Source organism: Ahaetulla prasina, chromosome 3, assembly GCF_028640845.1.
Source record: "Ahaetulla prasina isolate Xishuangbanna chromosome 3, ASM2864084v1, whole genome shotgun sequence".
NCBI classification, from domain to species: domain Eukaryota; kingdom Metazoa; phylum Chordata; class Lepidosauria; order Squamata; family Colubridae; genus Ahaetulla; species Ahaetulla prasina.
In genome coordinates, this window is record NC_080541.1 from 229,172,055 (window position 1) to 229,185,721 (window position 13,667).

The 13,667-nt window shown below is 47.1% G+C and overlaps 1 protein-coding gene across 3 annotated transcripts in view; it reads right to left on the bottom strand.

Annotated features, from left to right (window-relative positions):
* NOL4L (nucleolar protein 4 like) overlaps positions 1–13,667 on the bottom strand; it is a 152,525-nt gene that overhangs the window by 47,478 nt on the left and 91,380 nt on the right. The window contains exon 1 of one of the 3 annotated variants that reach the window (XM_058178873.1): positions 1,888–1,971. The exons of the other annotated variants lie outside the window; for them this stretch is intronic. The gene's annotated coding sequence lies outside the window, so the exon portion shown is untranslated. Of the gene's footprint in view, positions 1–1,887; positions 1,972–13,667 lie in introns of those variants that run through there. 3 annotated transcript variants of the gene reach the window in all.

Sequence of the window (13,667 nt, forward strand, 5' to 3'; positions counted from 1 at the left end):
TCAGAGAGTGTCGAGGACTCCCACAATCCTCCTTTTCCGCTCCACAAACTCCACTCCGCTCTAGCACTGATGATGTTACCTAGTTTGGTAATGAAACATCAGCATGAAAACCACCCAGCTCAGAGACCACCAAGGACCGCACAGTCATCGTTGTTCTCCTCCTCCACAAATCCCACTCCCTTCTAGCAAAGATGATATTACCTAGTTGGGTCATGAAACGTCTGCAAGAAAACCACCCAGCTCAGAGACCACCAAGGACCGCACAGTCCTCCTCCCACTCCTCTTCCTCCTCCCCCAAACCTCAGTTCCTTCCACCACTGATGTTCCCTAGCTGGGTCATGAAATGTCTGCAAAAAAACTTCCAAGCTCAGAGACCACCAAGGACCACAAAGTTCTCCTCCTCCTCCTCCTCTCATGTTCCCTAGTTGAATCATGAAACATCTGGAAAAAAACGCAGCTCAAAGAGCCCCAAGCACAGAGGTGATATTCAGCAGGTTCTGACCAGTTCTGGAGAACCAGTAGCGGAAATTTTGAGTAGTTTGGAGAACTGGCAAATACTACCTCTGACTGACCCCACCCCCATCTATTCTCTGCCTCTCGTGTCCCAGCTGATCAGGAGGAAATGGGGATTTTGCAGTATCCTTCCCCTGGAGTGGGGTTGGAATGGAGATTTTACAGTAGCCTTCCCAAGCCACGCCCACCAAGCCACACCCACAGAACCAGTAGCAAAAAAAATTTGAAACCAAATTTGCAAAAGAATGTCTACGAAAGAATTCGCAAGATACATACATATTGGAATGGAAAAATATTTAAATCAAATATCAGATTGGAGTATCAAATAGTTTGTGAGTGACTGTAAGAATTGTATTGTATTAATGGATTTGTTTATATGGGGAAGGGGAGTTAAGGTTTCAAAGGGGTGAGGAGAGATTATGGATTATGGTTTATTGGTATAATTTAGCTTATGATTGTTAGATGCAATGCCCTGTATTTTGCTCTGGGAAGCCTCGGGCGTGGGGGGGGAGAGCGGAGGGGAGGGGGAAAGGGAGGGGGGAGATGGGGGGGAATTAATTGATAAAAAAAATTTTTTTGTAAAACTTTTTCAATTAAAAAAAAAATTGAAACTCACCACTGCCCAAGCACTTCTCATTTCAACCCCCACCTACAAGTATTCTCCTTTATTGCTAGACTTTCAACTATCCTCCTCCTGCACGGCCCATCCTAGCCCACCTAGCACCATTCCTACCATCCAGAGGCGGCTCTTGGGGGGGGGGAGGATCATCCAGCAGCTTGGAGAGGGATGGGTGGGATACAAGGCTCTCTGCAAAGACCAGCCATTGAAATAAACGCCCCCCCCCCGCCTCCAAAAGGAGCTGCTTTCTCAACCTCTTTGAAAAAAGAAAAGAAAAAAGACCTGAACCAAGTCAAGGCTGGCCCTTCAGAAAGAAACGGGGACTTTTTTCCATCAGGCCTCGAAAGGGAAGGGCTGACACCCCCCCCCACCAAAGTCCTCCCTCCCCGGCCATATACATTTGCACACTTGTGGGGCTTGCACCAACGGATTGGTGGTGTGGAGGATAAACAAGAGATGCTTCCTTTGGCTGGCCTTCCATGGGTGGTTCTGAAAGTCGGTGCCAAGAAAAGGGCTTAGAAACCTCCTTTTCTTCCACGAATCTCTCCTGGCATCCCTCCAGCCATCCAGCCCCCCACCCCACCCCACCCCACCCCGTGCCTGCCTCGGTTTCCCCCTTGCCCTCCCCCCACCCCAGTAAAGCCTTGACACATGCACGCCCCCACATCACCCTGGCTCCAAACTTCCCTTCTCCGAACACAGCAAGGTCAGGAATGGGGAAGGCACCAGGATGGTCTCCTGGCAGAAATTCCCACCTGCCCACCGCCGCTGCCGTCCTGGATCCTGGAACCGCCAAAGGGCCAGGCGCTCGCTCGGCCTCCCTTCCCCAGAGATCTGCGAGCCGGGCGCTGCCTCCCTCCTCCTCCTCCTCCTCCTTCCCCCCCCCCCAGTATTTATGGCAGGCAAGCAAACATCTCCCAAACCAGCCCCCCTCTTCCTCTTCCTGCCCTCTTGGCTGCAGACAAATCTGCTCACACCAGGCAGGAAGCGCAGGCTTCATCCTGCCTGGTTCTCCCCTGCAGGTCCCCCTCCCCGAGATGCTCCATGCAGGGAGTTTCCGGGAATTTATTATGGTGGCTGCACAGCCCCGAGACTCTCTCTCGTAACTGGTGGCGCAGGAGCCTGGGGATGCTGAGCCATTAGCCACGCAGACTGGGCTGCTAGGGAGCCACACCAGGAGTCCCGTCCCCCTCCCCGGGTGGTTTCTAATTAGAGGAGAGGTCTCAGAATCAAAGGAGGGACCTTGGAGGTCCTCCAGTCCAACCCTGTGCTCAAACAGGGGATCCTATACTATTCCAGAACAACTGGCTGTCCAATCTCTTTTGAAAAGCCTCCTGCCATGGAGCAGCCGCAACTTCTGGAGGCAGGCAGTTCCACTGGCTAACTGTCGTACCTCAAAGATATTTCTGCTTGTTTCTAGATTGCTTTTCTCTTGGATTAGTTTCCATCTGCTGCTTCTTGTTTAGCAGATGCAGGTGCTTTGGAGAACAGAACAGAATAACAGTTGGAAGGGACCTTGGAGGTCTTCTAGTCCAACCCCCTGCTCAGGCAGGAGACCCTATTACCATTCCAGGCAAATGGATGTCCAATCTCTTCTTAAAAACCTCCGGTGTTGGAGCACCCACAACTTCTGGTGGCAAGCTGTTCCACTGGTTAATTGTTCTGTCAGGAAATTTCTCCTCCAGTTCTAAGTTGCTTCTCTCCTTGATGAGTTTCCATTCTTGTCCTGCAGATGCAGGTGCTTTGGGGAAATAGAACGGAATGACAGGGTTGGGAAGGGACCTTGGAGGTCTTCTAGTCCAACCCCCTACTCAAGCAGGAGACCCAACACCATGCTGGCTGGGGAATTCTGGGAGTCGAAGGCCACAACTCTTAAAAGTGGCCAAGTTTGGACATCCCTGCCTTATAACAATCGGGAGGAATGGCTGCCCAGCCTCTTCTTGAAAGCCTCCAGTGATGAAGCACCCACAACCTCTGAAGGTTTAAAAATGCGAGTCCCAGAGGCCCCTGAAAAGTGGGGAGAAGCGTCCAGCTGAAAGGAGGGCACCCCCAAACCCTCCTTCTGCAACCAATGCTTCTCTCCAGCTGTGCTTTTCCTCCAGGAACAGACCCTGGAGAAGACGACCAGAAAGCAAACAAAGTGTTTGAAAAAGCAGGCTTAACAATTCTGCCCACGTTCAGGGCGCCTCAACGTAGAAGATCAGGCAGCTGGGTTTATTATTATTATTATTATTATTATTATTATTATTATTATTATTATTATTATTATTATTATTATTATTATTATTATTATTATTATTATTATTTAGATTTCTATACCGCCCTTCTCCCGAAGGACTCAGGGCGGTGTACAGCCAAAATAAAACCCCAAAACAATACAATATACAATTAAAACAAAATTAAAAAACTTATTATACAATTGGCCGAAAACTTTAAAACGTTTAAAATTCTAAGAACCCATTAAAATTCATATAAAATTTAGAAATATAAAATATAAATTTAAAAATACAGCAAAATTTAAGCCAGCCCTGCGCGAATAAATAAATAAATAAATAAATGGGGCCTCTGGTGGCGCAACAGGCTAATGCAGCCTGTTATTAACAGCAACTGCTTGCAATATTGATCATCAATTGTGTTGTAAATGTTGTACCTTGATGAACGTATCTTTTCTTTTATGTACACTGAGAGCAGATGCACCAAGACAAATTCCTTGTGTGTCCAATCACACTTGGCCAATAAAATTCTATTCTATTCTAAAAAAACAAAAAAATTCTATTCTATTGCAGGTTCTAGTCCCACCAGGCCCAAGGTTGACTCAGCCTTCCATCCTTTATAAGGTAGGTAAAATGAGGACCCAGATTGTTGGGGGCAATAAAAATTGACTTTGTATATAGTATACAAATGGATGAAGACTATTGCTTGACATAGTGTAAGCCGCCCTGAGTCTTCGGAGAAGGGCGGGATATAAATGCAAAAAAATATATATATATACATTTTCAATTCGCGGCGAAAGGTCCGAAGGTCAGATATTTGGCGTAAACCAGGGGGAAGTTCGTTCCAGAGGGTAGGAGCCCCCACAGAGAAGGATTTTCCCCTGGGGACCGCCAGCCGACATTGTTTGGCGGACGGCACCCTGAGAAGTCCCTCTCTGTGTGAGCGGACGGGTCGGTGGGAGGCATGGGGTAACAGCAGGCTACCTGGCAACCCCAAAGCTTCAGATATACCAGCAGGAGAGAGAAGCCACTGATGGGAAAACCCCCACCACCAACAGTCCTCGACTTACAACAGTCCGTTTAGTGACCATTTGAGGGTACAACAGCCTCGGGGGGGGGGAAAAATGACTTGGGACTGTTTTTCACACTTAACAACTGCCGCAGTTCAGACGCTTGGCAACGGAGTCACATTTATGACGGTTGCAGTGTCCCGGGGTGTGTGTGTGTGTGTCACGTGACACCCCCCCCCGGGTGTTCCTTGTGGTTGTAGGTTGAGGACTACAGTATAGTAACCGGAATCCTGCCACAAATTTTGCTTAGCATACGACAAAAAAGACGTTGAGATTCTGGAAAGAGTGCAGAGAAGAACAACTAAGAGGATTAGGGGGATGGAGGCGAAAACATATGAAGAACCGTGGCAGGAATTGGGTTTTTGGCCACTCTAGAGAAAAGGAGGACCAGGGGCGACATGGTAACGGTATTCCAGTATTTGAGGGGCTGCCCCCAGGTCTTCGTCAACTTTCCGACCTTCGAACCTTTCGCCGCAAGCTTAAGACACATCTATTTATTTGCGCAGGACTGGGCTAGAATTTTAAATTTTATATTTGGTTTTAATGGGGTTTTATTATTTTTATTGCAATTTTTAACATTTGGCCTTATTTAATAAGTTTTTTAAATTGGTGTTTTATTCTGTATTTATATGCATGTTTTTCATTAGGCTGTAAACCGCCCTGAGTCCCCTGGGAGATAGGGCGGTATATAAATGTGATTAAATAAAATAAATTAAATAAATAATAAATAAGAGGGGGGCCAACCTATTCTCCAAAGCACCCGAAGGCAGGACAAGAAGCAACAGATGGAAACTCATCAAGGAGAGAAGCAACCCTGGAATGAAGGAGAAACTTCCTGAAAGTTGGAACAATTAACCAGTGGAACAGCTTGCCACCAGAAGTTGTGGGTGCTCCGACACTGGAGGCTTTTAAGAAGAGACTGGAGAGACCCTTGTCTGAAATGGCATAGATCAGTGACGGCGAACCTTTTTGGCACCAACGTGCATGCATGTACGTCCATGTGCACACGTCGGAGCGCCGGAAACCCAAAAACCAGCTGGCTGGCACACGCATGCCTGTTTTTTGGCTGTTTTTCAGGACATTTTCAAGCCAAAAACAGCCTGAAAAATGGCCTGAAAATGGCCAAAATTGGCTTGTTTTTTTTGGCTGTTTTTCGGTCCGTTTTCCAGTGCTCCGGTACTCGGACCAGCTGGCCAGCACGCATGTGCGTGCCGGAAACCAGGAGAGCAGCCGGCGATGGCTCTGCATGCCACCTCTGGCACACATACCATAGGTTTGCCATCACGGGCATAGATTCTCCTGCTTGAGCAGGGGGCTGGACTAGAAGACCTCCAAAGTCCCTTCCAGCTCTATTCTGTTCTTATTTTATTTTATTTTATTCATTTATTTATTTTTATTTGCATTTATATCCCGCCCTTCTCCGAAGATTCAGGGCAGTTTACACTATGTTAAGCAATAGTCTTCATCCATTTGTATATTATATACAAAGTCCACTTATTGCCCCCAACAATCTGGGTCCTCATTTTACCTACCTTATAAAGGATGGAAGGCTGAGTCAACCTTGGGCCTGGTGGGACTAGAACCTGCAGTAATTGCAAGCAGCTGCTGTTAATAACAGACTGTCTTAGCAGTCTGAGCCACCAGAGGCCCCCTACTCTACTCTACTCTATTCTACTCCTACTTCTATTCTAAACTTTATATATCACTGTTTCTCAACTTTTAAACTTTAAGACGGATGGACTTCCAACTCCCAGAATCCCCCCAGCCAGCACAGCCCTCCAGTTCTGGAGTGAAGACAGCTCCTACTGAGGTCAGCCATCGGTAACTAGCAATATTATACGAGCTTTGCTCATTTTATTGGGAAGGCTTTGTAGCTACCGTCCACGCCCAGACTGAATCTGAATTCATCCACCTTCCTGTTTGCACAACGGGTTGAATCGCAAGTTCACCAAACAGGCTAAGTTTGGGCAACACACTACGCCAAACCAACCAACCAACCACCGTCACTGCTATCCAAGTTTTAAACCACCAAACCGCCTTCGGCAAATACAGCTGCTCAGCTTGCAAGTAACCTGGGTTGCAAGAGACGTGAGAACACAGTCGTGGCCTTGATTTAATCCTCAAGCCCGTGGGGAAATTTGAACCCAATTTCCCCCCCTGTTCTCTTGAGATCTGCTGACTTTTCCCTCTCCAAACAACGAAGATCAGGGGCGTCCAAGCTTGGCAACTTTAAGACCTGTGGAGCAGGGGGGGGGGTTGGATTAGAAGACCTCCAAAGTCCATTCCAACTCTTTTATTCTATTAACTCCCAGAATTCCCCAGCCAGCATGGCTTGTGGACTTCAACTCCCAGAAGTTGTGATCAAAATTTGGAGGCTTGGCAACTGGCATGGACTTATGACAGTTACAGCATCCCGGGGCGTCACGCGATTCACTTTTGCGACCTGACATGCAAAAGTCAATGGGGTTGCCAGATTTGCTTAACCACCGTGTGATTCGCTTAACGACCGCAGTGAAATGCTTAAGACTGTACGGTAAGTAACACCGTAAGGCTCGTAAAATTGGCCATGGCTCACTTAACAATCTGCCCCACTTAGCAATGGAAACTCTAGTTGCAATTTTAGTCGTAGGTCAAGGACTATCCGTAACTAAGATAACGTCCTGCATCAACGTGGCCATTACGGAGAGTCCGTGGAGCCAAGGCCCTTGATGGCCTTCTCCTCCTCCTCCCTTGAGCTGGCCAACCCTCTTTTTAAAGTTATCAATTCCTTGTATATTCTTCTACCCAGGTCAACGTGAAGCACAATTCATTGATTCGGGATTCTGAGTCCACCAAAACGCAGGGAGAACATACCACGTAGAATAATAAGGGACCTTGGGAGGTCCTCTAGTCGAACCCCCTGCTCAAGCAGGAGACCCTATACCATTCCAGAGAAATGGATGTCCAACCTCTTCTTGAAAACCTCCAGTGTTGGAGCACACACAATTTCTGGTGTCCAATCACACTTGGCCAATAAAAAAATTCTATTCTATTCTATTCTGATGGCAAGCTGTTCCGCTGGTTAATTGTTCTATCAGGAAATTTCTCTTTAATTCGAGGTTGCTTCTCTCCTTGATTAGTTTCCACCCGTTGTTTCTTGTCCTGCCTTCAGGTGCTTTGGAGAATAGGTGGACCCCCCCCGTCTTCTCTGGGGCAGCCCCTCAAATATTGGTCCTTCATTAAGTGTTGTCCCTTATGATTCTGGATGAAGGTATCTTTTCTTTTATGTACGTTGAGAGCTTATGCACCAAAGACAAATTCCTTGTGTATCCAATCACACTTGGCCAATAAATTTTTTTATTCTATTCTATTCTATTCCATATTTTCTATTCTATTCTATTCTATTCTATTCTATTCTATTCTATTCTATTCTATTCTATTCTATTCTATTCTATTCTATTCTATTCTATTCTATTCTATTCCATTCCATTCCATTCCATTTTCTATTCTATTCTATTCTATTCTATTCTATTCTATTCTATTCTATTCTATTCTATTCCATTCCATTCCATTCCATCTATTCTATTCTATTCTATTCTATTCTATTCTATTCTATTCTATTCCATTCCATTCCATCTATTCTATTCTATTCTATTCTATTCTATTCTATTCTATTCTATTCTATTCTATTCTATTCCATTCCATTCCATATTCTATTCTATTCTATTCTATTCTGACACGCCCAATTCCTGCAACCGTTCTTCATCTGTTTTAGCCTCCAGTCCCCTAAACCTCTTTGTTGCTCTTCTCTGCACTCTTTCCAGAGCCTCAACATCAGTTTTATAAAATAAGGTTTTATATGGGATCCTGCTGCCACATTATCCTGGGACACGTCTATTCCCCTTCAATCAATCCACATTCGGTGAACAATTCTTTGAAGCCACTTTCCGATCCTGAGAGATGCTTCTCCCCACATCCCCCCGTCCCCATTTTCACAACACAAGACGCAATCACAATTTCTCTATGGAGATTCTCAGCCACCCAGGTCACGGTTCTCCCAGAGAACCGATGAAGCTTCTTGGATGAGAAGCAAAACATCTTCAAAGAAAAAAACTAGAAAGTTGGACTCACATTTTCGATGGTAAAATTATGCGAGCCCACCTCTGGCTGTAATTTAATGACATTTTTGTCCTGGTGAAAAGAGAGTTCTGATCTCTCCCAATTTGGAATCCTCAGCAATCAGTATTGGTACGATTAGTCCTCGACGTACGGCCACAAACGAGCCCCAAATCTCTGTCACTAAGCGAGACGTTTGCTAAATGAGCTTTGCTCCATCTTACGATCTTTCCTGCCACCGCCGTTAAGTGAATCACTGCCGCTGTTAAGGCCAGGAGCACGGTCATTAAGTGAACCTGACTTCCCCATTGTCTTTGCTTGTCACAAAAGGGGATTGCGTGACCTTGATAAGGCAACGACCGTCATAAATACGAGTCGGTGGCCAAGCGCCTGAATTTTGATCACGTGGCCACTGGGGTGCTGCCAAGGTCGTAACTGTGGAAAAATGGTCGTAAGTCACCTTTCCCCAGTGCTGTTTGTAACTTCGAATGGTCACTAAACAGACTGTTGTAAGTCGAGGGCTACCTGCATTTTTGGGGATCATGCCCCCAAATTTCTGCCGCTAAGCTGTGACAGTTTTGCCCTATTTTACGACTTTTGTTAAGCAAATCAACAGCAGTCGTTAAGCGAATCATGTGGTCGTTAAGTCGAATCCGGCTTCCCCACTGACTGTGCCAGGAGGAGGGAGAAGATAACCCGAAAGGACCTCATTTTCCGAGATGCCAGGCCTCCTTCCTCTGCCTACCACGCCATCCAGGTGGCTTCCCCTAAACCATGGTTAGTTTGCAGAAAACGTCGCCGCCCCGGGGTGAGCTGCCCAGCTGAGAAACCAGCTTCCCGACCCAGCCGGTCTCTGTGCGTGTCTTTGTTGCATCCCGAGGCTGCCTGTCGCTACCAGTTCAGCCCTGCCTTCGCCAGCTGGCACGACGGCATGCCTTGTCATAACCACTCAACCTCCCCCACCCACCGGGGAGCTCTTCCCGTGCCAGCCTGCACTTCCTAGCTGTGCCCTCTCGATGCCAGAGATGACGGGGAGGGGATCAGCAGCATCTACGGGGTGGGGGTGGGGGTTCGTGGGGGCAAACGGCACCGTTGACTTCGCCAGGGAGGAAATACCAGAGATGCCATGCCAAGCTGCTCCCGTTCGAGATCCGCAGCTCAGCCGCCAGCATTGGTGCTGAATTCGCAGGGTCAAATTGGCAGCCGAAGGGAAGCGTGGAAGCTCGAGGTTCAAAACCCAAGAAACTCAATGCCACCGACAACTTCAGCACGCCAGCACAAAGGTGTTTGGTGCCAGGCGCTCCTTCCCAAAGGAGTCGAGCAGGCTAGTTAAAAATACGCAGAATTTCCTCTGGAGCCCCATTGGTCAACTTTGGCAGCTCGAAGATGGGTGGACTTCAACTCCCAGAATTCCCCAGCCGGCAAAGGTTGAGAAATACAGGTAGTTCCCCGAACTTACAAACAGTTCATTTAGTGACCAAAGTTACGACGGCACTGGGGGGGGAAAAGTTACTTATGACTGTTTTTCACACTGATGACTGTTGCAGCCACAGGATTGTTATTCTGTAATTGCTTGAGCAGGGGGTTGGACTAGATGACCTCTGAGGTCCCTTCCAACTCTTGTTATTCTGTAATTCCATAAGGGTCTCCTGCTTGAGCAGTGGGCTGGAATAGAAGACCTCCAAGGTCCCTTCCAACTCTTTTATTCTGTTATTCTGAAAGGCTCTCTGCTGCTTGAGCAGGGGGGTTGGACTAAATGACCTCTATGGTCCCTTCTAACTCTTTTATATTCTGTAATTCTGTAACATTCTCCTGCTTGAGCAGAGGGTTGGACTAGATGACCTCTATGTCCCCTTCCAACCCTTGTTATTCTGTTATTCCGTAAGGGCCTCCTTGCCTGAGCAGCGGGTTGGACTAGATGGCCTCTATGGTCCCTCCCAACTCTGGCATTCCGTCAAGCTGTCTGCAGCTTCGGCCCCAGCATTCTGCAGAAACATTCCAAATATTTCTCCCTCGGTCCGTTCTCCTCCGAAGCCATCCCATTGTTGCTCCACGCCCAGCTCATCCATTCAACCCCACCCACCCCACCCCAAAATCCACAAGGGATAAATTGAGGAGGGGGAGGTGACCCTACATTTTTGTACCCCGTCCCGTCCTCTCCGGCTGTCTTCCGCAACAACCCACTGCTTTCCAGCTCATGACATCTATTTCCCTTAGCCAAAAAAATCCCGGCTTTTCTTCCTGCAAAGTCCAGTCTTTCCAGTAAACCAAAATGGAAAAGCAGACAATATCAAGATCCCCTCCTGTCCGGTCTCCCATCTTGGGGTGACCCAAGACCCCCACGCCTAGGCTGGCCTCCCCCTACCCTCCCTGAACCCCAGAGAAAACCAAACCAGCCAGCAAACCGTCACAGCCGAACCCAGCGCCCATCCAACGACATCTGGCGTTTGGACCGAGTACCGAGTCACTGACTTATGACCGGGTTTCACACTCACGACGGCTGCGCTGGCAGAACCTTCCAGGTTCATGTGATCAAAATCCGGAAGCTTCAGTAGCCCGCAGGGGATTGGACTACAGCAGGGGTCTCCAACCTTGGCAACTTTAAGACTTGTGGACTTCAATTCCCAGAATCCCTCAGCCAGCTTTGCTGGCTGAGGGATTCTGGGAGTTGAAATCCACAAGTCTTAAAGTTGCCAAGGTTGGAGACCCCTGGACTAGAGGACCTCCAGGGGTCCCTTTCTGTTCTGATTTGAAGGTGCTTTGCTGACCCTCTGAACTTACAATGTTTTTGACACTTAAGAACCACTGCGCCATCCTTATACGGTCACGTGATCAAAATTCGGACGCATTTGGGCAACCGACTCATCGTATTTATGATGGTCGCAGTCTCCTGGGGCCATGTGGTCCCACTTTTGCGACGAGCAAAGCCAACGGGGGAAGCCAGATTCGCTTAACAACCGTGTTACTAACCTAAAAACCACAGTGGTTCGCTTAACGACAGTGGCAAGAAAGTTGGTAAAAGCTCACTTAGCCAACTGTCTCGTTTTGCGATGGGAATCTAGGGCTCCGTTTGGGTCATAAGCTGGGGACTGCCTATATCTTCTTTGACCCATGCACTCATGCTCAGCCTGGGCCCCGGGTTGTGGGAGCCAAGTCTTTCTACGTGGAGGAAGGACGGGTGTTCTGTTCAGATGACAATTTCCCTTTGTTCGACAATCACATCTTGGCAGGGAAAAGGGTTTTATAAACCTTTGCAAAATATTTAGAGGCTTTCACAATTCTCTGGTCAACGTCAGTCAGGGTGAAGGAAATACACCTTAGGACATCTTGGAAAGAAAGAAATAATCATAATAATAATCCTAATTTGAGCTTTGTGTTTCTTTTGTGCAGCCTGAGAGCTTGAAACCAGACTTCTTCCTTGTTTTGCACCTGAGATTCCCACAATCTTCACACCTCAAAGACCGCCTTCAGCGGAATAATCTCACTTCCTGTTTTGGGTGCAATCCCAATTAGCCCCCCCGCCCAAAAAAAAATCGACTACAGGCAAACCTCAACTTACAACTTACAACAGTTCAAGGTTGACTCAGCCTTCCATCCTTTATACGGTAGGTAAAATGAGGACCCAGATTGTTGGGGGCAATAAGTTGACTTTGTATAAATATACAAATAGGATGAAGACTATTGCTAACATAGTGTAAGCCGCCCTGAGTCTTCGGAGAAGGGCGGGATATAAATGCAAATAAACAAACAAACATAAACAAATAAACAAACTTAGTAACCATTCGAAGTTACAACGGCATTGAAAAAAGCGACCGATGACCGTTTTTCACACTTGTGACCGCTGCAGCATCTCTGTCACGCGATTGCAATTCAGACTCCTGGCAAAGAATAGAATAGAATAGAATTTTTATTGGCCAAGTGTGATTGGACACACAAGGAATTTGTCTTGGTGCATATGCTCTCAGTGTACATAAAAGAAAAGATACGTTCATCAAGGTACAACATTTACAACACAATTGATGATCAATATATCAATATAAATCATAAGGAATCAAAGGGTTCATACTTATGACGGTCGCAGTATCCCGGGGTCTCGTGATCGCCTTTTGTGACCTTCTGATAAGCAAAAATCCGTGCCGGGAAAGCTAGATTCCCTTAAAAACCGCGTTGCTAATTTAACAACTGCAGTGAACCGCTTAACAAATGTGGCAAGGAATGTCCGTAAAATGGGACAAAGCTCACTCAACCGATTTCTCACCTAGCAACATAACTTTTGGGCTCAATTTATGGTCGTAAATCAAGGACTACCTTGTGAAGGCTTATGCTGGCTGGGGAATTCTGAGCATCGAAGTTCATTTGTCTTAAAAAGTCGCTTGGGTTGAGAAACACGGTCCTGGGGCATTAAAAACTTCAGAAGTTGTAGGTGCTCCATCACTGGAGTTTTTGAAGAAGAAACTAGACCACCATTTGTCTGGAATGGTGTACAGTCTCCTGCTTGAGCAGAGGGTTGGACTAGAAGACCTCCAAGGTCCCTTCCAACTCTGTTATTGTGTAAGGGTCTCCTGCTTGAGCAGGGGGTTGGACTACAAGACCTCCAGGGGCCCCTTCCAGCTCTTGTTATTCTGTAATTCCGTAAGCGTCTCCTGCCTGAACCAGAGGCTTGGACTAGAAGTCCTCCGAGGTCCCTTCCAACTCTGATATTCTGTTAAATTCTGTAAAACTGATGAAATGCAACTGGGAAGTGTTTACTTGATTGTAGCTTATCAGTTGGATGCGTGTTTTTTATAGAGTTCTGGGCCTTGACAAGATATCTCAGGATAACTGATAACCTTGTTCTGCGTTCACGCCAGACTTTCCCTAGAAAAGCAAAGGGGACCCACAAGCCAGTCCTGCAGCAGCTCATAACACCCGACGGCGAGGCAAAATGACGGAAGCCTCACTTATTTCGGCCACGTCTTGTGGGAAAATTCACTGGGGAAAGCAATTACGTTGGGAAGAGTTGGTGGTAAACGGCAACCAGGCCGCCAGAAAACTCGGTGGCTGGACACCGTCAAAGCTGGCACCAGCCAGAGCATCGGAAAATTCAACGAAACAGTGCAAGATCAGAAGAGGTGGAGAGAGAAGCAGGAAGGATCGGATAGGATCGAAAGCATACCA